Below are 26,321 nucleotides of genomic sequence, written 5' to 3'. Positions count from 1 at the left end.
ATGCTCTATGATCTATAAGCTCTCTGTGCCTTGGTTTCTAATAAAACAAAATGTAGGGAGCATCAATCTCATAAATATTTCTTTTCTTTCTTCTTCTTTTTTTTTTTTTATAAACTGAATGGAGATTCCTGTGCAGTAGACTATATCATAAATGCTGGCATTAGAAGATTAGAAAAACTCCTGTCTTATAAACTATTTTATATTCGGTATTTACTATTTATAGCTAATGGATTTCTAAATATATGATTTGACCTGCTACATTTAAACTAAGTAATAAAATATGTGTCAAATAATCCAAGTTAATATCCAAAGTCATGACATTATCAAAGTTAGAGTTTTTTCTTAATCTGTCAAGAATTTCAGTGCTAAATTGACCTTAATTTTTTAAAAACATAATATTTAGGTAACTTTCTGATTACTCAAAATAGTTCAGAACTGTAACTCATGCTCCTGTGTGTGTGTGATTTTTCTGCCTGTGCACTCTATAACTGTGACTTGTTCAAGGGTGCTAAGAAGAGAGAAGCTGATGTGGCTGATGTTGGAAGGTGATGAATTCATCCATGGTAAAAGAAATATCCCTTAAGGCAGGGGTCTCCAACCCCTGGACCATGTACCCACACTGGTCAGATCAGTGGCAGCATCAGATTCTCACAGGAGCATGAACCCTACGGTGAACTCCACATGCAAGGGATCTAGTTGCATGCTCCCTATGAGAACCTAATGCTTGATGATCCGAGGTAGAACAGTTTCATCCCAAAACCATTCCCCTGCCTCCGTGGAAATATTGTCTTCCACGAAACTAGTCCCTGGTGCCAAAAAGGTTGGGGCCTGCTGCCTTAGGGCATGTCCTGTTACCAGCTTCCAGTTGCCCTTGAAGTGGTCTTCATTATCCTGGCTTTCTCTCCCCAGCCTCCTCTTCCTGCTGGCCTTCCTACGGGCCTATCCCTCACTGGCTCTGGGTCCTGGGCCTCTACCCAGGCCTGAGTCCGTGTGCTCAGAAAAGGTGTGATTTCGTCCTTCTGGAGTACTGGTGTTCATGTGACTGTCCTTTGAAAGAACAGGGCAAGAGTCATCTGTTTTCTATTAAACTTTGATGACATTTGATACGCACAAGACACTGAGAGAGGGGCAGAGAAACCTGGATGTGCAGATAAAATAGAGACCAAAGTAGTACATCAGGAGAGATGTGAAGATATCCCAGGTGAGTCTGATTCTACTATCATTTTATTTAGATATATGGTAAGATCTATTGCAAGGCAATTTCTTCTCTTTTACCTAGTTCTTTAAAAAACCTTTGTAAAAATGAGACTGTGTCTGATAGTCCTGTTGACTTTTTACACATCAAGGCTTAAATTGTAATGACTAATTTTCTTGTCATCTCTAACAAACTCACCATTAACTGAGAGTCCATAGGGTAAACACCAGTGAGTTTTATCTACTTTTCATCAGTGTTGACACATGGTAATAAAATCATTTGTTGAAAAAATTTATGAATGAGTGAATAAAGCACAATCCGAAAGGGCTCACCTGTTCCAAAAGCATTCATTGAAACAATGCTTTCATTCACTGGTAAAAAGTAGCAATGGGGCTATTTCTCATGGATACATTTATATTGAATAGTGCTCATAAACTATATATAATATTTATGATATATATGTACATGCATTTACATCAGATTATGTAAACAAATGAGAACCAAAAGCAAATTTAAATATGTGCAAATATTTACCAAACACCAAAACCATCAAAGCAGAGGCAACTCCAATTCTAAAGAAGACATATGCACAATCAAATATGTCACTTAAAAACGTAAGAAAAGGACAATCTCTTTTCCATTCTCAGAGCTTGATTTAATATCAAGGCAGAGCTCAGCAGTTTGGCCTTTTCTTTAGAGTTGGAATGTGCTTTCCAAACCTTTTTTATTTTAATGTGACTCTGGCTGATAGTCCCTGAAATTCTAACATTCGAGCCCTATAAGCATTATTTTACTCTCGTGGCCCACTGAGCAACCTCAGAAAAAATAATTTTTGGCAACTGATCTTTACAGAAAATGAAGTGATTGCCATTTTTTTCATTTCTCTCTGGATTTCTCAAATAAGCCTGCCAATATTGAGTGAAAGCACTTTGGAAAGTAGTAACTTGGATATCAGAATAAATAAATATTATGGATTCTCCCCTGCAAGTTTTACCCAGTATCTCTGAAAGAAAAAGCTTCCTCTCACCTGTTTTGACTGTACATGTGGCTGTGCTCTCTGGCTTCAGAATTGCTTCTATAGGAAGAAATTAATCATCGATTATTCTACTAAAATAGATGTGAGTATTTTCTCTTAATCAAAAAGGTACTATCTGAGCTCAATTACTTTCATGTATATATACATTCTGGTGTGAAGGCTGATCCAGTTTCTTAATAAAGTTGGCGGGAAATAGTCTGAAAACTCTCCAAAGGGAAGAAGTTAAGAAGAGTGAAAAAGGATTATATTATGAGCTTTACCCAAATTTCATAGCAAATGGTTGCCAAGCTATATGAATCTCACTAAACCCCTTTGGCGTTAAGAGTTTTAGTCAGCACATGCCCAAGCCATTTGCATCCTAGGAAACAAATGTGGAGCACATGTTCTGAAACAAGTTAATGTGAGAGCAGCCTGGACACCAGAGCCAAGAATCTGAATCTTGGCTGGAAACAACAGAGGGTTAAAAAAATTCTACATATAGAAATATAGCATTTGTCTTTAATGTCTGAGTTCTTTTTTTCTTTTTTTAAACAGTGTGAAATCAGTTTAATGAATGAGAGGAGCATGCCATGTTGCAGTGCTAAGTCATAGCAGTTTGGCTGCCTGTGTTCAACCATGTGACAGGTTTCGTAAACTAGAAAGTACCGTGGCACTTTCAACAGTAACTGAAGCCATAAGGCAAAGTTTCTAGTTTTATTTATGGCTTATTCATCAGGTCAGTGGACCAAATGCTAAAACAAAATAAAAAGTATTCATAGTTATGGATATGTTACCTGTTCTAATTAACCCCAAAAGTTAGGAAACATTGAAACTTATTCAGAAAGACTTTAAGTATGGTATATTTTTCTTAAATTTGATGGAAGGGGTGATGCTAGAAATTTTTCATGACTGATATGACATTTTGTTAGAAGATTTGATTGGGAAATACTACCACACAGTAAAAAACACCTTACTGTGTACACTGAAATCTCAAATAATCTTGTATAGGTTTGTGTGTAAAATTAAAATATAAAAAAGAGGAACTTCTTTCCATTTTATTTCACTCAAAGAATATTTAAGCAATACTGTAGGTGGAATATTATCTTGCTGACTAATTCAGCTGAATATTACCTCTTTTGCATTGTATTATCAGGTATATTAGAATATGTGGTTTAAATAACACATATTGCTAATCAACCTAAGATCACAGTTTGTTTCCCCTTTGAACAGGTAATATTCACTGTGATCCATTATGTGAGCAACAATGTGGAGTACTGGTATAGAGTTTAGGGAGACCTGGGTGTTAATTCTAGCTTAGTCACATGCTACGTGTGTGAACTTGGGCAAGTTACTTGATCCTGAAACCTCACTTTTCTCCTTTGAAAATGGGAATAATACTACCACCTACCTCCTGGAATTGTAGTGGTGAAGATTAAATCAGGTAATGTGCCAAGCACTCAGACAGCACTCAATAAATGTCAGTTATTCTCCTTCATGGCGAAGAGGGTAAGACTGGATAATTACAATCAAAGTAATTCAAGGGGCATGCATTGCTGAATGGGAATGTCTTCACACTTGATGAACAATGAATTTATATACATAAGTAGAGACATGGCCAAGGTTAAAGGTGAACAAAACTGACCTCTACCTTCCCCTTGTATCATACAACCCCCTGCCCCCCATTTCTTTCCTACCAGTTTGAATCTCAGTGGTCTCAATTTGCTTTCCTCCAAAATAGTTCAAAACAAACAAAACAAAAATAGAATAAAGATGGATTGAGAAAAAGAGACGAACTTTGGCCCCAATCCCTTGGTGATGCCAGGTCCAATATAATTACATTCTACAAATTCAATGTAGTTTTTACCCTTTAATTTAAAATAAAGTTATTATATGAAGACATGTCTATTTATACTAAAATGTTTATAGCCAGTAGAAATATTCAATTTTTTATGTATTTTTTTTACATGGTAATGAGTTGCTATGAAATCCACAGAAAATGTCATTTTTTATTTTTACATAGAACAATGACAAATGGTTACTCAGAAGTTTACTGAGTATACATGACACATTTTTCCAAGTAATAATACTTAGTGGATTTGATATAGCAATTTATTAGAAATACAGAAATGTGGATTATAACAAGAAGTACAATTACGTCAAACTGTTTACTAATATTAACACTAGTCTCTAAACAGAAATACATTTTTCCTCCTTTATTTTTTAATGGCTCATGAGTACTACTATACAGATCACAAGATTCATGAGTATGAACTGTTTTTATCTAGCTTCCATGATGAGACTATCCTCCAGGACAAATTAGATTTTCAGACAGCCTCATGGATAAGTGAAAAGAAAAGAAAAAGTGTGATTTAAAAAATAATCCTCAAAGTTCAGATGCTGGGGGATCTGGAAATCCCATACAGAATAACTGTCTTGAAAAATTTATACCCTTTTCTTCCTTTGCTGAATGAAATGTATTGTGAACAAGCAACCTGTCTCTCAGAATTTTGTCACTTACCTTACCAGCTGGTCCCAATCAATGTAAGGTTGAAAATCCAAAGCTCCAACTAACCACGTGTTCATAAAAATGCAGGGCAGTTCTTAAACATTGATTAAGAGCTAGCCATGTGTTAGGTGTTAAAGAAATGGAGGTGAGTATCTTAAGGGTGTAGGTTATGCCAAAGTTTTCTTCGCAGGAATAATACATAAAAATGAAAACCCTGATGTTCAACTATGACTCAATATCCAGTTGGGAGAGAGGTGACAGTTGGATAATCCTTCTGTGCTGACTGAGACACAGGCCATATGGTTTGCACAGAGGGGCTGATGGAACTGATAACACAGTTGTTAGAAAGCCTCTCCTTTTCTCGGGTTGCTTCTACATTGTTCTAATTCCTGTATTGTGATAAAACTTGCACCTACTAACACCTAGTCATGATCCTTTCTTGATTTGTTCTCTGGAGTCATTTATCATTCAACTCTTGCAAACATTTCAACCTAAGTAAGAAATAACAGGCTATCAGTACTCTGCAGGGAATATCTAACTGTGGTTCCATGGCCTTACACATACCACATCTGCTTTCTTTTTGATATAAAAGCAGAAACTTTGATTCTCCAATTCTAGTGCAATGGCAAGGTTGGGGCTGAGTGTTTGTAATCGTTTTCTAATAAAGCTGACTCTGAAAAATTATGATTTTTTTTCTTAAACCTTAACTCTAAACCAAATAAACGCTTCTGAGAAGCATGGTCCATAAAACATATAAAAATATGTTTCAGGCATCTCTTATTCTATGGATGCATATACAAACATGAAAGAGTGAAAAACTTGAGAAAAGTATTATATATTAAAATGTACTTAAAAATTAACTGAAATTCTAGCTTGTATTCCTGCACATAATGCATTTGATAAATCTAAATTAGTGCCATTATTTGGTCTTAAGCTTTTGCCTATTGGTGGGCAAATAGTCATCAAAAGGGTTCAGCAAAAAGAGATCAATTTCTTACAGTGTATATTTTTTTCTGCTACCTATTGATTAAGAGCTTGATCTCTGGACTCCAAAAGCCTGGAAATGAATTCCTATTTTAGCATGGAACAGCCAAATGATCTTGGGCAAATTATTTATCTTTTATAAGCCCCACTTTCCTCCATTCTTAGAATAATGAAAACTCTGGGGTAAGAAGCCTCTAAAATAACCCTAATGACCCCTACCTCCTAGTACTCACACACTTGCATAATTCCCTCCCCTTGAGTGTGGGCTGGGCTAAGTGACTTTTTTTGTAATGAATAGGATGGGACAGACATGATAGGAAATCACTCCTGAGATTAGGTTATACAAAGATATTAGCTTCCTTCTTGAGGACCCATTATTTGTTCTGTTTCTCAAATTCCTTGTCCTGTGCGGAGAAATTCACTATGTTGGGAGCAATCCTATTGTGAGACACACTTGCCATGAAACTGATGTCTCCAGCCAACAGCCAGTGAAGACCTGAGATCTGCCAACAGCCATGTGTGTATGTGTGGAAGCAGAATTTCTAAGGCCTGCTAATAACCAAGAACATGAGCCTAAGGTCCCCAGCTAAATTGTGCTCAGTTTTCCTAATCCACAGGAATTGTGAGATAATAAACGCTTATTGTTGTAAGACTCCAAGTTTGGAGTTAATTTGTTATACAGCGATGGATAACTAATACAAACTGGGACAACAATAACAACATCCTTGTAGGATAGTTTTGATGATCAAGTGTGATGATACATAAACAGACAGTTATTCTCTGCATTGAAAGGGAATTAAAATGGAAGAAAGCCAATTAAACAAAACCTGTTAAATCAGAGTAACTTTATTTTTTGTAGATAACTGTTCTTTTTCTGTTTATAAAGTCTGTTTATAAGCCACATCTTTTACTACTAAAGTCTTCTTAAATTTTCTCTTCTACAAAAGGGGAAAACCTCCTTCTGGGATTAATCTCACAATATCATCCTTGGTTCAAATAATCCAGAACTCTTCCCGTTCTTTTTTTTAAATTTTTTTTTTCAAGGATACGTCTAGTAATCTTTTTTTTTTTTTTTTTTTTTTTTTTTTTTTTTTTTTTTTTTTTTGAGATGGAGTTTTGCTTTTGTTACTGGGGCTGGAGTACAATGGCACGATCTGGGCTCACTGCAACCTCCACCTCCCAAGTTCAAGCAATTCTCCTGCCTCAGCCTCCCAAGTAGCTGGGATTACAGGCGCCCGCCACCATGCCTGGCTAATTTTTGTATTTTTAGTAGAGACGGGGTTTTGCCATGTTGGCCGGGCTGGTCTCAAACTCCTGGCCTCAGGTGATCCACCTGCCTTGGCCTCCCAAAGTGCTGGAATTACAGGCGTGAGCCACCACGCCCGGCCCACATCTAGTAATCTTAACCTCCAACCTCCAACCCACACATACTGCCCAATATTTTTAGTTACCCCCAATAAAATTTTTTATCCTAGAAGAAAAAGAAAATCACGTTTGCTCTTTCTGTGCATTGGGCACATGATTGTGGAAATCTGTGCTTCATATTCATTTTTAAATTCTCTCTCTATAGGGTTTTATTACAGCCACATTATATAAGTACTTTAAAAATTTTGTGTTGAGACATAAATTAATGAAAATGGCTAGTATCAACAGATTTATTCATTTTTATAGACATCTCTTTTATAGCAAAAGTCCAGCTTTCAGAAGATGGAGAGCTCTGACAATTGAGAATTCTGATGGGGTCCTTCTAACTTTTCAAAAGTAGGTCATATTTCAAGATAGAAATAAGATACAAGCAATAAGAATTTCTCTTGTCTTTCCTCATGCTTCTTGCATCCTTTTATGCAGACAGGTGGAAAAAAAAGTTTCTTTTACATGAAATGGGAAAACTTGGCACAAGACCAGAATTTTTAAAACCCCATCACGCTCTTTAAAGTGCAATATCATTATTCGAGTGCCATAAAAGTCAAGGCATGTGCCTGGGTTGTGCTTCAGGAAAGATTGTGGCCAACTTGTGGATTCCACAGCCATTAATAGTACAATTTGGAACACTACTCGGTAGGTCAGGGACTCTTCCTCCAATAAGATTTTCATGCTTGGCTGAAAAAGAGTGAAAGCCATTAGTGAACTTGACCTTTCCCAGGGAGGGTTGGAAATCATGAAGGACAGATTCCGGAGATGTATGTCTGCCAAGTCCAAACATATTGTTTAATTCAGTAGATTAACAGTGGCTAAATAATCACTGGAAATTCCAATTCATTCTTATACGATTTGGTTTAGGAGTTCCATGCACAGCCACCCTACAGTGTAGACCAGAGAAGTCACTATTTTGCCTTTGGGTGTTTTAGATAAATCAAATTCAGACAGGCTGGGCAATATAAAAGAGAAATATTAATGAGACATTTTCAATTCTGTCTTCGCCCCCACCTTTCTGTGTAAATTTAGGCAAGTTTCTTAGTTTTTTGACTACAAGTTATAGATATCTAAGTCAAGTGAGCATAAGCAAAAACAAAAATAAAAAACATGAATTATGTTTTTTTTTTAAAGGATATGAGACTTCTCACAGAAATAAAGGTTAAATTATACCTGTGCCTCAGCAACAACTGTATCCAGGAATTCCAGTACTTATTTCTTCTCTCATGGGGGCATCTTTATTCCTCTTTTGTTCCTTTGGTTTCCACTGCCTGTTTAGTTCACAAGGTAGGCAATAGAGTGGTTAATAATCGCAAGTTCTACATCCTACCAAAAATAAAAATCAATGAATGGAACTTAGTGGCTTAGCATGGATAAGGTGCATGGAAATCAACGGCTTAGCATGGATTGGATGGCTAAAAACCAGTAGTAATAAGGTGAGGTGGATAAGGTGGATAGTGCAATTGGGGAGGTGGTGGTAGGAGAGTGCTGGGTGGATAGCACAGTAGGGTTGTGCTCTGTAGTGGGACTCAGACCACCTGCTCAAGATGCAAAGAGAATAAACGATAGCAAAACTTTGCAGTGGTTAGAAGTACTGCCAAATCACTTGGAGGACAGAAATAGCACCAAAGCACTGATTGTTAACCATGACTGAATGTTTAAATCACCTGGGAAGATTAAAAAAATTTTTTTACTAAAGCAAAGTTCTGTGTTTCTTGAGAATCACCTGGGGAACTTAAAAATTTCACAGCCTTCCCAGATCTACTCAGATCTAGTCATTCAAAATCTCTGGGAAATTAAAACAAGCTCCCCAAGGGTTCTTTTCCACAATGAAGTTTGAGTATCATTGCTCTAGCTTCGTGATTGTCAAAGTGTGATTCTCAGACCAGCAGCTTCATTGTCATCTGGGAACTTACTACTAAAGCAAATTCTCAAGTTCACCTCAAACCTACTTCATCAAAACTCTTGGGGGTAAGGCCCAGGAATCTGAATTTCAAGGAGGCCTCCAAGTGTTTGTAATACCACAAGTTTGAGAACCATTGCTCCAGACATTTATCTTTCTCAGAATTCATCTTTATGATATTTTACGTATGTATTCATCCTGGGTTTTAGCATTTACAGTATGTAAATTGCTTTTCTTTAAACTCTAAGTGTTTGATTAGATAATAACCCTGCATCTTCATTGACACCATAATGCCATTTGAAAAACAATTGTTGCATAAGACATGAAGAGGTAAATTATTAACATCTACAAAGCTGAGAAAAAGATAGTTTTCACCATGTTTTTATTTCCTAATTAGCTTCCCCTAGTGCCTTTGGAGTGCATTCCTCCCTTCCATATGTTGCTTCAGTATCAGTTTCATTGCTTTCAACATCTTTAGTTGTAGACAGTGTAGCTATCACTTAAGCAAGTTCATCTTTTAATTTACCCCTCTTAGGCCAATTATTTTTCTTAAATATAAGGAAAATATATTACAAAACTTTATTTTGAATAAAATATTATTGAATTGTAAAATAATAATTTTCAATAGAGTTTAAAAGTTTAAGAAACTTTTTAAGAAAATATTTTAAGATTGCAAAACAAGACTATAAAGTATACATACTTGTTATTATGTTTCTACACAGGGGCAGGGAACACTTTCCTTTATAATTTCAAATTCTATTTCAGATTCCAGGGATACATGTACAAGGCTCAGGAAACACTTCAGAATTTCGAATATAATGATTTACTGGAGATAAAGTGGTTATGGAGATTCTACCCGCCATAACAAAAGATAGCTAGCAAGACCACAGTAGAAGAAAGAAAGTAGGTTAATATTTGAAAACACATGAAACTATACCCTAAACCAACTACTTTTGAAAATTTTATAAAAAGTGAGAATACACAGATCCATAGTCATCAGCCATCAGTGCAATGACAGTATCCCATGGCAGATAGGGATAGCGGCAGGAGGCAGGCAAATGCCTAGGCAAATAGGGGCTGGTCCCAGTGAAACCCAACCTTCAAGCTGAAGACAGTCCTGGGTAAATCCTCAGACCAGACTGAGAACCTGTCTTTCTGTTTGGCATGCTTTCCTCTGATCACTACCCTTCACCTATTTTACATGTACTAACCCTTTCCTAATTGTTTTTTCACACTGCCGTGCTCACCTTTGACTGGGGCCTTTGTTTTTGCTTTTCTTTGCATACTCACAAACCAATCATGACACACTCCCCTAGTCTGAGCCCATAAAAGCCCCAGATTCAGTCAGGAGGGAAACTACCTGACTGCAGGGGGTAGGGGACCACCCCGCCATGTCCCCTCTTTGCTGAGAGCTGTTGCATGACTCAACAAAATTTTTCTCTGCCCATCTTCACCCTTCAATTGTCAGGGTATCCTCATTCTTCTTGGACTTGGAAGAAGAGCCGGGGAACCTCCAAATGCAGCTACAAGCTATAGCACAGGCAGGCCAAGTGGATGGTGTGCCTCCAGTGGTAGGCCTGGGGCTGAGTGAGGCCTGGGTTGGGGGGTGTCACTGGGCAAAGTGGCTGAGAAAAATCCTGCATCAATAGGCTCTGAGAAATTCCACTGTATAGTAATTAAAGAAGAACAGTGAAAAAGCAATGTCTTAATACTATTATGATTATAATTTTGACCCCAAAGACCCTGTAACATTGTATTTGGGACTCCCAGGAGTTCCTGAACGACAATTTAAGAGTGGTGAACTGGGTTAAATTCATACAGTTAAATTCAGATGCTCCCCTCTGATAAACCTGACCAAACTAAAGTGCCACAATAATAAAAAATTTTCATGGACTCCATGATGACGGAGACTCATTATCAAGTCAATTGGGATGAATATAAGACATATTATTTTTAATGTAATTAAAATTCTGGGGAGCAAAGAATGTGATGTGAACTTCAGAGTCATAGAGAAGAAAGGTTTGTTTTGGAAAATGTACCAGGACCCAAGCTGTTGAAAGCAGTCTTTTCAGATTTTAGAAAACCGGCAAGGCTGAAGACCTTATTTGCTTGATATATTGGACTAAAATAAACATTTTTTTTTAAGTTAAGAGATCTCTGCAGCATGCTAAATAATTCTTGGGACACTATCAGCCCAGTTGGAGATTTCTGCCAAAGAATGTAGTTGAGACTGTTAGCAAAGGGAGATGAGACTAATTATCTTCCAGGTAAAATTTTGAAGACTTTAGAGAGTTACCAGCAGAGTAGCTTTGAGTGAGGGTATCACTTGGTGATAATATGTAGGTATGAAGAGTGTTTCAAATGTGGAGAATCAGACCATTTAAAATGTTTAAAACAAATAATTATGTGGAGGAAGAGAATATGTAAACAGACTTCATAGGATGTGGTCAGAGAGCTAGTCACAGATACATTAGCATTATGTGAGCAGCAGAGAAGGACAACTAATATAGTTAAACTGACAACACCTCCAGCTTCATGAAATAGATCATCAAGATGGGATTAGACATGTATGAGATTTATGGAGGCCAGGAGGAAAAGGCCTAAGCAGGATAAAGACTGGGTGCAGGAGAAGGCAGGAAGAGGCTTCAGACTATGATGCAGCTCTGAGCCCAGGAAAGGAGAGAAGGAAGGAGGATTGTGTAGAAAGGAACTAAGGCTGAGCACATTTCCAAGAAAAGTGTAGCCAGGCTGATGCGAGCTCTTGAGCTGCAGTCATGCCTTGGAGGAGTCGGGCATCTGGCAGGAATGGGCCTACATTAGTGCTCCAGCTCTGCTCAGTCATTGGCTGGGCGCAGCCTGAGGGAAGCATGGCTCCAGCACAAACAAGGTGATGGGCGTAGAGGCTCTCCTAGCAGTGGCTGCAGCCATCTTTCAGTGATGCTTTCCCAAAGAAGACATCTGAAAGGTAAATTTTCATGGCTACCATAAGAGACTTCAAGAAAAAGTTCAAGGGAAGAGAAAAAGAGTCAGAGACTGGGCACAGTGGCTCACACCTGTAATCCCAGCACTTGGGAGGCCGAGGCGGGTGGATCACGAGATCAGGAGTTCAAGACCAGCCTGGCCAACATAGTGAAAGCCCGTCTCTACTAAAAATACAAAAACTTAGCCATGTGTGGTGGTGGGCACCTGTAATCCTAGCTACTCAGGAGGCTGAGGCAGGAGAATTGCTTGAACCTGGAGGCGGAGGTTGCAGTGAGCAGAGATCGTGCCATTGCACTCCAGCAGGGGCGACAGTGTGAGACTTGGTCTCAATAATAAATAAATAAATAAATAAATAAATAAATAAATAATAAGAAATGCCTCTGGCAAGGTAAAATAGAAAGAAAAATGCAAAGGAAAAATAAAATAAATTGAATAATAAATTGGTTATGGTTGCAGGGCTAAAAATGGGCCTCCTAGGACTTAAATATTTCGTTTAATCATTTGTATACCTGATGGTATACAAATAAAATTCGATGAGTATTGCACCTTGAATTTGATAGATCTTTAATATTTCTTAAACTTGGTGGTGCACAGAATCACTTGGGTTGTTAATAAACTGGATTTCTAGGCTTCTCGGTGACCTACAAATTAGATTTTGTAAGAGCTAAAATTGCTAAAATTGAGACTTTACACTGTGAAGCATCTCATATGATTCTTATTCAGCCAGCCTGGCCTGTTAGCTAACTGATATTTGGTAATTAATGATCTAGTACAGCTGTTTCCAAAGACTGGCAGTCACCTGAGTAAGAGGAGCAAGACACATGAGCAGTAGATTCTAATTTAAAAAGTTTGGCCCAGCGCGGTGGCTCACACCTATAATCCCAGCACTTTGGGAGGCCGAGGCGTGTGGATCACCTGAGGTCAGGAGTTCGAGACCAGCCTGAACAACATGGCAAAACCCCGTCTCTACCAAAAATACAAAGTTAGCCAGGCATGGTGGCGGGCACCTGTAATCCCAGCTACTAGGGAGGCTGAGGCAGGAGAATTACTCGAACCCAGGAGGTGGAGGTTGCAGTGAGCCAAGATCACGCCACTGCACTCCAGCCTGGGCAACAAGAGGGAAACTCCATCTCAAAATACAAAAAAAAAAAAAAAGTTTGAGTGAGTCCTCAGCATCTTAAATGTGTTAACAATTTTCTCAGGGGATTCTAATGGACATCAAAGTTTTCAAACCACTAGTGTAGTCCAGAGGTTTCAAGATAGGATAGATAAGACTACAATACATATACAGAACATATAAACAAATTCTATTTATTTTTATCTAATTCTTTAAAAAGTATCATTTTTGGGATATAATTGACCATGTATGTGTTAAATGTATAAATGTTAAATATACACATGTTGGATATGTACATTTAAAGTTTTTGCTATTAGGGTATATGAAAAAGGTGTGGATTCCATTGGACCGGTTAACTATTACTGTTATGGAAGCAGGATCAGCCTCAAATTAAAAAAAAGGAAATTCATATTAATTCTAAATCAAATGGCTTTAAAAAGTTGAAGAAGACCGGTAATAAGTGTCTCTCATTACTACTGGCCAATAGAATAATGATTACTTATTTATTCAGATGCTCATTAAAAGAGTAGTGCTGCCAAATCAGCAAGAAGTTGAAAAATGGTTTAGTGAAGCCCTAGAGTATATTGGAAAGCTATTGATTTTAGAATATTTAATAAAACATTGTAAAGTTGAAGTTTTAATTTAAATGTTTACTGATAAGGAAAAGAGGTTAGAGATACCTGTCTTGATAGAAAAGGACTTGAATATCTCTACAGGAGGAAAGGCTTTAGAGGCTGAGGAAGTGTATTCAGGGTTCTCCACGGGGACAGAACTAATAGGATATATGTATATATAAAAAGCAGTTTATTAGGGAGAATTTGCTCACACGATTACAAGGCCAAGTTCCATGCTAGGCTGTCTGGAAGCTGGGGAAGAAGGAAGCTGGCAGTGGCTCAGTCAGAGTCCAAAAGCCTCAAAAGCAGGGAAACCTACAGTGCAGGCTTCAGTCTGTGGCTGAAGGCCCAAGAGCCCCTGGCAAGCCACTGATACAAGTACCAGAGTCCAAAGGCTGAGGAACCTGGGATCTGGTGTCAAAGGGCAGGAGGAGTGGAAGGAAGCATCCAGCACGGGAGGAAGATGAAAGTCAGAAAACTCAGCTAGCAAGGTTATCCCACCTTCTTCCAACTGCTTTGTTCTAGCCACACTTGTAGATGATTAATATGGTGCCCACCCACATTTAAAGTGGGTCTTCCTCTCCCAGTCCACCCACTCAAATGTCAATCTTCTCTGGCAGCACCCTCACAGACACACCCAGAAACAATACTTTAGCAGCTATCTAAGCATCCTTCAATCCAATTAAGTTGACACCTAATATTAATCATCACAGGTACTATAATTTTAAAAAAACTAAAGGAGAAAGAGATAAAGATTAATTACAAGATCATATAGGAAGATCAACAGAAACATACAAAGGAAAATTATGAAACAATCTGAGGCAAAGGAGTTAAAAAAGTGAGTGGGGTGATGAAGGAAAGATTGAAGTAAATCTCAGATTACTAAGTAAATAACATATGAACATGTCACAATTAAATAAGCATTTGTGATGCAGAAGCAACAAATTAAAAGTTAAACCTAATTTAATGAGTCTCTGAAAGAAGAGATGCTCTATATAATTTTTAAAGAAAGGAGATATTTTAGTCCATTTTATGCAGCTGTAACAGAATACCTGGGAGTTGGTAATTTATAATGAACAGAAATTTATTGGACTCATGGTTCTGGAGGCTGAGAAGTCCAAGATTCGAGGGGGCCACATCTGGTGAGGGTCTTCTGGCTGTGTCATCATAAGATGAGAGGTATCACATAGTGAGAGAGAGTGGAGGGGGTAAAGGGGGCCAAACTCAGCCTTTTAAACAAAAATCCACTCCCAAAATAACAGCGTTAATTCGTTTATGAGGACAGAGCCCTCATATCCTAATCATCTCTTAAAGGCCCCACCTCCCAACGCTGTTGCATTAGGGATTAAGTTTCCACTGTGAACTTTGGGGACACATTCAAACCATAGCAGGAGGCAATATAGACAGAAAAACATTTGGCTCTGAAACTCAACCTGGAATCCTTGGGACTGTCAGGGGGAGAAATACATGATTGAAAGTTTTTAGTGTAAAAATGACAATGTGAATTTTTTAAAAAAGGTTGTAAAGTTTGGATGGGTCAGTGAATGATTATCCTTATGAACAGATGGAGGAAAATTGGGTTTATTGAAATGTGTGGCTATCACTGAAGCAACTGGGAAAAGAAAAAAGCTTTTCAAGAATTGGTTGGTCTTCCTATATCGTGAAAAGTTGATTTTGAAACTTTATCAGCCTCAGAAAACATATTTCTGATTATGGCATGTTCCATCTCCAGTGCCTTCTATGGCCCTCAATTGCCCGAGCCTGGCCTTCAAGGCCTTCCATGTAGTGCCCCTTACTGCTGTAGCCTCATGTGTGTGACCCTCCCCTAACACACCTCTGAAGGACCTGGAAGTAAAACACAACAGCTTGTGTAACAACAGGCTGGAGTTTCGTTTTGGAATTTTCCAAAACAATGAAAATCCAGATTATTTATGTGACAAATTTTTGATGTATGAGGCTTTTTGTGGTCAGATAATCTGTCAACAAAAAATCATATAGACCAATTTTCTAAAAAATTATTTAATTGCTGAGAAGTCAATTGTCTCTTTCATTAGACTTAAGGTTACTTGAATTTTAATTAGTTATATAAAAGATCTAACATATAGGTGGTTTTCAAGAAATCTTAGGTCCTGCTTGGTTATCTATTGCTTTAGAACAAACCAAACTGGAACTTAGTAGCTTCAAACAATAATAATGTTTATTTTGCTCCTGTATCTCAATCTGGATAAGGCTCAACAAAGTCAGCTCTTTGTTCCATATGGCGTAACCAGGGGTGGCCCAAAGTTTAGGGGCTGAAATTGTCTGAAGGCTCATTCACTTATATACCTGGTGGTTGATGCTAAACTTCACCTGGGGTACTAAGCAGGGCTGTTAGCTGGCAAACCTCCATTTGGCCTCTTCATGTGGCTTGAGTTCCTCACAGCATGGTGGCTGAGTTCTAAGGGTAAACATCCAGAGAGAGAGAGAAAGCCAGGTGGAAGCTCTTCCACTGTATTTAGCCTACCCTTGGATGTCACACAGCATCACTTCAGTCTCATTCTACTCCTTAGAGAGAAGCCACCAAGGCTAACCCATATCTAAGGGGAATGGAAGTAGTCTCTACCTTTTAGTGAGAGGATTATCAAAAATTTTGTGTTTTAAAAGTGCCACATTCCCTTTTTTTCTTTATGCACCGTATTTGAATAGGCTTCACAAGAAGTGACCTTCTCTAGGTGGAGAAATTTTATAGCACTCCATAAAACAAATGAAATTACTTTCAAACACAAGTAACAGAAAAAACATAAATTCAAATACAGTGGTTCATAACTAGACATAGCTGTGCTTTCAGTTATTTTATATAGTAACAACTATAGAGAATGTAAACATTCAATTTTTCTTCTTTCAGCTTAGGGCATCCAATGACAAAGACTTTTAAATTCTCACTGTGTTGAATTCATAGGAGTTAAGTAAGGAGAATTTGGGATAAATAACTGATTGTCTATATCCATAAATCTTGGCTGAGGATTTCCAATCTCTGGTTTTAGTTTTACCTCCATAACTGACATCTTTGAACATCGTTGCTTTTGTGTCCCTAAAATCTGACTGGCTTGAGCAGAGAATTGTGCTATCCATTGTGCAACGGAGCCACCTTGGAGCAGAAAATTAGGTGTGAAACAGTGTAAGCTCTGATGTTCTAAACCCAGGAAACTACTGTTGTGTCCCATTGATTGGATTCTTGAATATAGATCACATGGTCTATTTAACAGAATGAAAATGCCATCTTGTAGTAATCCACTATGAGGATTTTATTTACTTATTTAGAGACAGGGGTCTTGCTCTGTTGCCCAGGGTGGAGTGCAGTGGCACAATCATAGCTCACTCTGAAACCTCCAGGCTCAAACAATCTTCCCACCTCAGCTTCCCAAGTAGCTGGTATGACAGATGTGCACCACCATGCCCAGTGATCCACCATGGATGTTGCAAGCTAGTAAAATATGGCCTTCATGATCCATTATAGTATTCTTTTCTTAGGATTTATCAAAATGATCTCTCAATGAGATGGGTGTTGATATACACTCAAGAAAATATTAGCCACGCATGGCAGTGTGTGCCTGTAGTTCCAGCTACTTGGGAAGCTGAATCAGGAGGATTGCTTTAGCCCAGGAGTTTGAAGCTGTAATGAGCTGTGATTGTGCCACTGTATTCCAGCCTGGGCAAAAGAGTGAGACCTTGTTTCAAGAAAAAAGAAAAAAAAAAAAAAAGAAAAGAAAAGAAAAGAAAAGATATCCTTATCTTCATTTAAAATATATATTCATATAGGAATCAAGTTCTAAGGGTGTTTTATTTTTTCTTGAAAACCCTTAATTGTTTGGAATCCAAATACTTCATAATCTAATATCCAACTTAGACAAATAATTTAACTATAAAAAAATAAGGAACGAGTTTTCTTAAAGACAAGGGCAAGAAATAAAACCATATGGCCTTTTGTTACATAATCTTGGGCAATATTTTAGTTTTTAATTAATTTTATCACCTTTCTTGGTTTTTTAATTGCATGTTTTTGTTTGTTTTTTTTCTTTATTTCGTCTAAAAAAATGGGATACACATGCAGAACGTGCAGGTTTGTTACATAGGCATATGTTTGCTGTGGTGGTTTGCTGCACTTATTGACTCGTCCTCTAAATCCCCTCCCCTCACTCCCCACCCCCCAACAGGCCCTGGTGTGTGTTTTTCCCCTCTCTGTGTCCATCTGTTCTCATTGTTCAACTCTCACTTGTGAGTGAGAACATGTGGTGTTTGGCTTTCTGTTCCTGTGTTAGTTTGCTGAGGATGATGGCTTCCAGTTTCATCCATGTCCCTGCAAAAGACATGATCTCATTCATTTTTATGGCTAGATAGTATTCCATGTTGTATATGTGCCATATTTCCCTTATCCAGTCTATGATTGATGGTCATTTGGGTTGGTTCCATGTCCTTGCTATTGTAAATAGTCCTGCAATAAACATACGTGTGCATGTGTGTTTATAATAGAATAATTTATATTCCTTTGGGTATATACCCAGTAATGGAATTGCTGGGTCAAATGGTATTTCTGGTTCTAAATCCTTGAGGAATCGCTATACTGTCTTCCACAATGGTTGAACTAATTTACATTCCCACCAACAGTGTAAAAGCATTCCTATTTCTCCACAGCCTCGCCACCATCTATTGTTTCCTGACTTTTTAATAATTGCCATTCTGACTGGAGTGAGATGGTATCTCATTGTGGTTTTGATTTGCATTTCTCTGATGATCAGTAATGTTGAGCTTTTTTTCATGTTTCTTAGCATCATAAATGTCTTCTTTTGAGAAGTATCTGTTCATATCCTTTGCCCACTTTTTGATGGGGTTGTTTTTTTTCTTATAAATTTGTTTAAGCTCCTTGTAAATTCTGGATATTAGACCTTTGTCAGATGGGTAGCTTGCAAGAATTTTCTCCCATTCTGTAGACTGTCTGTTCACTCTGATGATAGTTTCTTTTGCTGTGCAGAAGCTCTTTAGTTTAATTAGGTCCCATTTGTTAATTTTGGCTTTTGTTGCAATTGCTTTTGGCATTTTTGTAATGACGTCTTTGCTCATACCTATGTCCTAAATGGTATTGCCTAGGTTTTCTTCTAGGGTTTTTATGGTTTTGGGTTTTACATTTAAGTCTTTGATCCATCTTGAGTTAATTTTTGTATAAGGTGTAAGGAAGGGGTACAGTTTCAGTTTTTTGCATATGGCTAGCCAGTTTTCCCAGCACCATTTACTGAATAGGAGATCCTTTCTCCATTGTTTGTTTTTGTCAGGTTTGTCGACGATCAGATGGTTGTAGATATGTGATGTTATTTCTGAGATCTCTGTTCTGTTCCCTTGATCTATATATCTGTTTTGGTACCAGTATCATGCTGTTTTGGTTACTGTATCCTTGTAGTATAGTTTGAAGTCAGGTAGTGTGATGCCTCCAGCTTTGTTCTTTTTGCTTAGGATTGTCTTGGCAATGTGGGCTCTTTTTTGGTTCCATATGAAATTTAAAGTAGTTTTTTCTAATTTTGTGAAGAAAGTCTCTGGTAGCTTGATGGGAATAGCACTGAATCTATAAATTACTTTGGGCAGTATGGCTATTTTCATAATATTGATTCTTCCTATCCATGAGGATGGAATGTTTTTCCATTTGTTTGTGTCCTCTTTTATTTCCTTGAGCAGTGGTTTGTAGTTCTCCTTGAAGAGGTCCTTCATGTCCCTTGTAAGTTGTATTCCTAAGTGTTTTATTCTCCTTGTAGCAATTGTGAATGGGAGTTCATTCATGATTTGGCTCTCTGCTTGTCTATTGTTGTTGTATAGGAATGCTTGTGATTTTTGCACATTGATTTTGTATACTGAGACTTTGCTGAAGTTGCTTATCAGCTTAATGAGTTTTGGGGCTGAGATGATGGGATTCTCTAAACATACAATCATGTCATCTGCAAACAGAGATAATTTGACTTCCTTGCTTCCTATTTGAATACCCTTTATTTATTTCTCCTGCCTGATTGCCCTGGCCAGAACTTCCAATACTACGTTGAATAGGAGTGGTGAGAGAGGGCATCCTTGTCTTGTACCAGTTTTAAAAGAAAGTGCTTCCAGCTTTTGCCCATTCAATATGATATTGGCTGCAGTTTTGTCATAAATACCTCTTATTATTTTGAGATATGTTTGTTCCATCAATATCTAGTTTATTGAGAGTTTTTAACATGAAGGATGTTGAATTTTATCGAAGGCCTTTTCTGCATCTATTGAGATAATCATATGGTTTTTGTCTTTGGTTCTGTTTATGCGATGGATTATGTTTATTGATTTGTGTATGTTGAACCAGCCTTGCATCCCAGGGATGAAGCCAATTTGATCATGGTGGATTAATTTTTTGATGTCCTGCTGGATTTGGTTTGCCAGTATTTTATTGAGGATTTTTGCATTGGAGTTCATCAGGGATATTGGTCTGAAGATTTGTTTTTTTGTTGTGTCTCTGTCAGGTTTTGGTATCAAGATGATGATGGCTTCATAAAATGAGTTAAGGAGGAATCTCTTCTTTTCAATTGTTTGAAATAGTTTCAGAAGGAATGGTACCAGCTCCTCTTTGAATTTCTGGTAGGATTCAGCTGTGAATTCTTCTGGTCCTGGGCTTTTTTTGGTTGGTAGGCTATTAATTATTGCCTCAATTTCAGAACTTGTTATTTGTCTATTCAGGGATTCGACTTCTTCCTGGTTTAGTTTTGGGAGGGTGTATGTGTCCAGGAATTTATCAATTTCTTCTAGATTTTCTAGTTTATTTACGTAGAATGTTTATAGTACTCTTTGATGGTAGTTTGTTTTTCTGTGGGATCAGTGGTGATATCCCCTTTATCATTTTTTAATGCATCTATTTGATTCTTCTGTCTTTTCTTCTTTATTAGTCTAGCTAGTGGTCTATCTATTTTGTTAGTTTTTTCAAAAAACCAGCTCTTGGATTCTTCTATTTTTTTGGGGGGTTTCTCATGTCTCTATCTCCTTCAATTCTTCTCTGATCTTGATTTGCTCCCGCGCCTGGAGATGTCACTGAAGGAGGCTGGAGAACAGCAAAGATGGGTGTCTGCTCCTTCTTCTGGAACCTCTGACCTTGAGGGTCACCAACCTGATGCCAGTAGGATTGCTCCTGTATAGGATGTCTGACAACCCCTTTTGGAGGGGCTCACACACTTGGGTGGCACAGGGGACAGTACCTATTTAACGAAGCACTTTGTCACTTGGTGGAGGGGGTGTGCTTCTCTTGAGGGAAACCCACTTGTCTGGGCTGCCTGGATCCCTCAGAACTAGCAGGAGGAAAGGCTAAGTCTGCTGGTCTGCAGAGACTACAGCCAATCCCTCCCATTAGGAGCTCAGGCACAGAGAGATCTGGGTTCTGTCTCTGAGCCTCTGGCTGGAGTTATTGGAGTTCCTGCAGGAAAGCCCCACCCAGTGAGAAAAGATGGGTCAGGGCCAGGCCTGAAGAGGCACTCTGGCTGCAGACTGCCACAGCTGGTGTGTTGGGTTATGGGGGACAAGTCTTGGGACCAAGCCATCCAGACTCCCTGGCTCCAGCAGGGGAACAGCACAGCCTAAAGCTGTAGAGAAGGATGCTGCCCCTTCCCCACCGAGGGAGCTTAGTGTGTTAGGCAGTTGCAAGTCCCAGTGATGGCTGCTGCCCCTCCCTTAAGTAGCCCAAATGGCTTAGACAGCAGGCACCCTCAGCGTACGCATGCTGGTCGCCCCTACCCCCAGGATTTTGGTAGACTTAAGCAGATTCCAGCTGAGAGGCTGTTGAGAATCTGTGCATTCCAGGGTTGGGATTCTAGGCCCTGGTGGCGTGGGTTTGCGAATGGGATCTTCCAATCCATGGGTTACACAGTTCCGTGGAAAAAGCACGGTTTCCCTAACTGGGCTGCACACTCACTCACTGCCTCCCTTGGCTGGGGGAAGAGGACTCCCCTGCCCCCGTCCCCCACCATGACTCTCTGATGGGCCGCCACACCACACTGTTCTTCCTTCTCTCCCTGGGTTACGCCAGCCTCCTAGTCAGTTCTGATGAGAGAACCTGGATACTTTGGTTGCCAGTGAAGGATTCACATGCTTATTATGGTTTTTTTCGATGGGAGCCTCTGTATGCCACTGTTTCTAGTCAGCCATCTTGACACTGCTCCCCCCCATATTTTTGTATTTTTACTTAGAAATTACAATATGCACCCTTAATTTATTACAGCTATTTTGAATTACTATTATATTACTTTAAGAACAATGTAAGAACTATGTAATTCCATTTATTTCCTTCTACACATTGTGTTATTTTTGCCATATACATCTGTATATCTTATAAACCTCATAGTACATTGTTGATTTTATTGCTTAATCAGTAAAGTGAATAAGTTTACAAATGGTACTGTATATTCATTTCCTGGGGTCTTCTTTCCTTCCTGAAGGTCCAGACTTATATGTGGAATAATTTCTGTTCATTCTGAAATTCCTTTAGTATTTCTTGTAGTGCAGGTCTGCTAGTGACAAACTGCCTCAGATTTTGTTCATCTAAAAATGAATTTCTTTGTTTTCAATTTTGAAGGACTTTTTGGATAATTATAGAATTTTAGGTTGAATTTTGTTGTTCTTGTTGCAGAAGTTTAAGACACCAAATCACTTTCTTCTGGCTTCCATTTTTTATGATGACAAGACAGTAAGCTTTAATTCTTATTATTGTTTCCCCAAATTAAATATGACTCTGTTTCTTTTCAGAAATTGTGACTAGTATATGCCTCAGTACAGTTTTCCTAGTATTTGTCCTGCATGAGATTCTCTGAGCTTCTTGTATATGTGGGTTAATGTCTTTCATTGACTTTGAAAAAAATTCCAGTCATTATCTCTTCAAACAATTCTTCTGCCTGATTTTCTTTCTTCTTTGTCTGGGACACAAATTGCATACATATTAGGCCATTTGTTAGTGTGCCACATGTCTCAAAAGCTCTTTTTTTCATTCTTTTTAAAATTTGGTGGTTCAATTTATATCATTTCTATTGAGCTAAGAGTTCTCTGATACTTTCTTTTACTAAATTTAGACTACTGTTAAGCCTATCCAAAAATCTTTAATTTAGATAATGTATTTTTTACTTCTAGAATTTTTATTTGACTCTTTTTAAAGTCTTCATTTCTATGCTGAAATTCTCCATCTTTTTCTCTAAATTCTTTAAAATGTTATGATTTATTTAAAGATCTTGTATGTTAATTCCATATGTGTAGTTTTGCTTCTATTAAATATATATATATACATATATATGTGTATATATAATTTTGATTATGGGTCAAATTCTTCTATTTCCTTGCATATGTGTTTTTTAAAATTGCATGGCATATATTACGTTTAAGAGGCTCATAGGGACTAAACTAAGTTTTCTTTCCCCCAGAGAGGGGCTACTCTTTCCTCTGTCAGATAGCTAGACAGAGATCCCTTTGATCCAATCTGCAGCTGAGCTAGGTCTGAGGTTGGGTTGCCACTTTACAAAGTACAGTGCACCTCCTGTGTTAAATGACTTGAGGTTAAGATCTGTTCTAAGTGTACTGCAAGCATTTCTCTGTAGTGGGACTTAGGAATATAAGCACCACCAGGACTTCAGGAAATAATTCTTTGTTTTCCAGCATAGCACTGTGCATCCTGAACTACTGCAGGCTTGTGGGGAAGAATCAGTGGCAGTTGGAAGGAACTGTTTCTGATGTCAGAACTGCCGCAGATTCCAATCTTTCAAGCAGGTTCATGTGATAGCTAAAAGCTTTGCTAATTTCTCCTTACTCCAGCATACCAACCCTCTCTTCCCTGACCTATGGCTGGCAAGATACTATGCTTACCTATGACCAGACTTGGCACTTGTATCAATGGAAGAGAGTAGTACTGACCTCAGGTCACCGACCAAGGGCTTATCATTTTCTGAAATTCAGTATCTTAAGGTTTCTTTGACTACACAACTTTCCATTGGCTCAAAAAATAAAATAAAATAAAATAAAATGAAACAAAATAAAATAAAATCTCTTTCTCTCTAGACATATAGATATAGATATCAATGGTCTGTTGTTACTGTCTATATCCTTGAACTCAATTTCAATAGAACAATTTAACAGAGAAACAGATAAAATATTAATGAACGATTTTCAATCTTTTTCATTTTGAGTCCATTCGAATGATTAATGATAGTGCTCTCATCTCACTTGCTTTTTTTTTGTAGACCTTTTTTGATTACCTAAATGCCCTAGACAAAATATTTCTAGAAATATTTTTGAATTAGAGATTGTAAAAAAAATTTTTGCTAGCAATATTCACTTTCAAAGCTTTTTCCTTTGGTACTCCACTGGTATTTATGGGTCTTTGGAGTCCCTATGCCACAATTTCAAATCTATTTTCGGGGGGAAAAATTTAAATTTGACTCTAGCATTTAAGCATAACTAAAATCTATGCAATTAGAATTAAAAGAAGGACAACTTTAGGGAAGTCATAATATTCAAAATACTTCAAAAGTAATCTGCTGATAAGTTCCCGTCTGTGTACAAAACCTCTGGATCCCAAATACTTTTCATTTTAATCTATTAGAAAAATACATAAAAACATTCTCACACTATTCATGAGTTAGACTCATAGACTCAAATTATAGCAACTAAGAGAAGATTAATTTTTTTTCCAGTGTAGCTAATTTGGAAGATTTGGAAGTTACACCATAGTTTTCTTCTTTAAACAGTTTTTATTTTCTAGATGAAACTCCAGCTAAATTATAGTATATTTGTTGCTTACAGCAAGATTATATAATAAAACTATTGATAACATCAGTTTTCTGCAGGGCAAGAGACTGCGCAGTAGTAACACAGCTTTCAAAGTTCACTTTGTTCCTTTTGCATTATTAAATTATCTTCTGAACTTTAATACTCTGGCCAGCAATTATTGTTCTATGACAGATAAAAATTGTTCATGAACCAACAGGAAGAAACTCCCACATTCCTAAATCTTGCCAAATTACAACAAAGCTGTCTCAGAATAAGAGCAGCTGAGAACTCTACCAACTCTCAGTAGAGTAGAGTGCTTGCGCCCACTTCTACATATCACAACAGCAACTTTATTTTTTCATGTATTTTCTGGATTCCTGTATGTATGCTTGGAATAAAGACTCTAGCTTGGCTTTTTCTTGGGTTTGATGCAAAGCTAAGCGGTGTAGATCAAAACCTCAACAGAAGGCCTTGGGAAGGAACACAGTGGATTTTCCCTGGAAATTCTAGAATGCATTGCTTGAAAGCTATGTTGTAGGTCTCCAGAGCAAGAGAAAATAATTTCTTTTTTGATATTCAATTTCATTTTTAATTGACAAATAATAATTGCATATATTTATGAAGTACAATAGGAAGTGTGGACATACATTTACAATATAAAATGGAATGATAAATCAGGCTAGTTAGCAAATCTATCACCTCACATACTTACCATTTTTTTGTGGTAAAAATATTTAAAATCTACTGCTAATTTCCAAATTTAGCAATTTGGAAATATACAATCCATCCTTACTTATTATAGTCACCATTTTATGAGTACTTGACTTGAGGGTGAGTGAGCAAGTGGGTGAATCCTCTTAGCCCGAGGAAAGAGAATTTTTCCATGTGTTACTTTTCCAGCTTGATTTCAATTTGATGATTATACCCCCTGGTATTTTAAACAGACACAGATACTGAGTTATGAACAAAATAAATATTAAACGGACTCTGGTGTTTATCACATGGCTACATATTATTATCTCATTCTCTTCTTTACTGATGAACAGAGAGAATGCTTGGAGGCAAAAGAATGAAGGTGTGATGATTTTGCATATTACGCAAAGCATCTTTCTTTCTTACTGCTATACTTCATACAATTATATGTGTAACTAGTTAGGGATGTATGGATTTAGGCCACTATTACTATGGAAACCATGGCCATGGACCACAGCCTTGGATTTCCAAAGTACTTTACTGTTTTTTTTTTTTTTTTAAGGCTGCAGATGGCACTCCAGTAAAAAGCTTAAAAAATAGAGCAGAAAACTTTTTCTCCCCCATTTGAGGAACTAGAATAAACTTTTGCTCTAATTAGTTGCCATAAACTGTAATGCAATATTCTAGTTTGTCCTAAATGGTCTGAACTTGAATAAGTAGTCACTGTATCTAATTGCTATGAAGTATTTGTATTAAGATCTGAAGAATAACTGGCATATTTCAAAAGATTAATATATTTTCTAAGAACAAAACTTAAAGTGCAGTGTCTGATCAAAGCAGAGTAAAGGATTGTAAAATAAATCCAGAGGCAACTTCCTTATATTTAAAAAAATTATATTTGAAATCACAAGAATTTTTTCTTCCTTTCTTCCTCCTCTTACTTAAAAAAAATTCTTAGCAAAATAGTGTCCTGAAAATAATAGCTTAAGTTCATTGAACACTTGTTATGTGTCATGTACTTTGTTTATATGAATTTCTTAACATTTTACAAGGCATTACGAGGTAGAAACTATAACTTTTTCTATTTTACAGTTGAGGAGACTGAAGCTCAGTGACT

General features: G+C 37.5%; 1 long non-coding RNA gene across 1 annotated transcript; it reads left to right on the top strand.

Annotated features, from left to right (window-relative positions):
* Positions 1 to 926: 926 nt before the first annotated feature.
* On the top strand, positions 927 to 2,877 carry LOC129532237 (uncharacterized). The gene is made up of 3 exons (XR_008677884.1): positions 927 to 1,201; positions 2,184 to 2,313; positions 2,766 to 2,877. It is a non-coding gene; the product is annotated as an uncharacterized lncRNA (long non-coding RNA).
* Positions 2,878 to 26,321: the final 23,444 nt, after the last annotated feature.

Source organism: Gorilla gorilla, chromosome 11, assembly GCF_029281585.2.
Source record: "Gorilla gorilla gorilla isolate KB3781 chromosome 11, NHGRI_mGorGor1-v2.1_pri, whole genome shotgun sequence".
NCBI lineage: Eukaryota > Metazoa > Chordata > Mammalia > Primates > Hominidae > Gorilla > Gorilla gorilla.
Note: the sequence above shows the minus strand (reverse complement) of the source record. Positions and strands in the feature narration are given on the sequence as shown.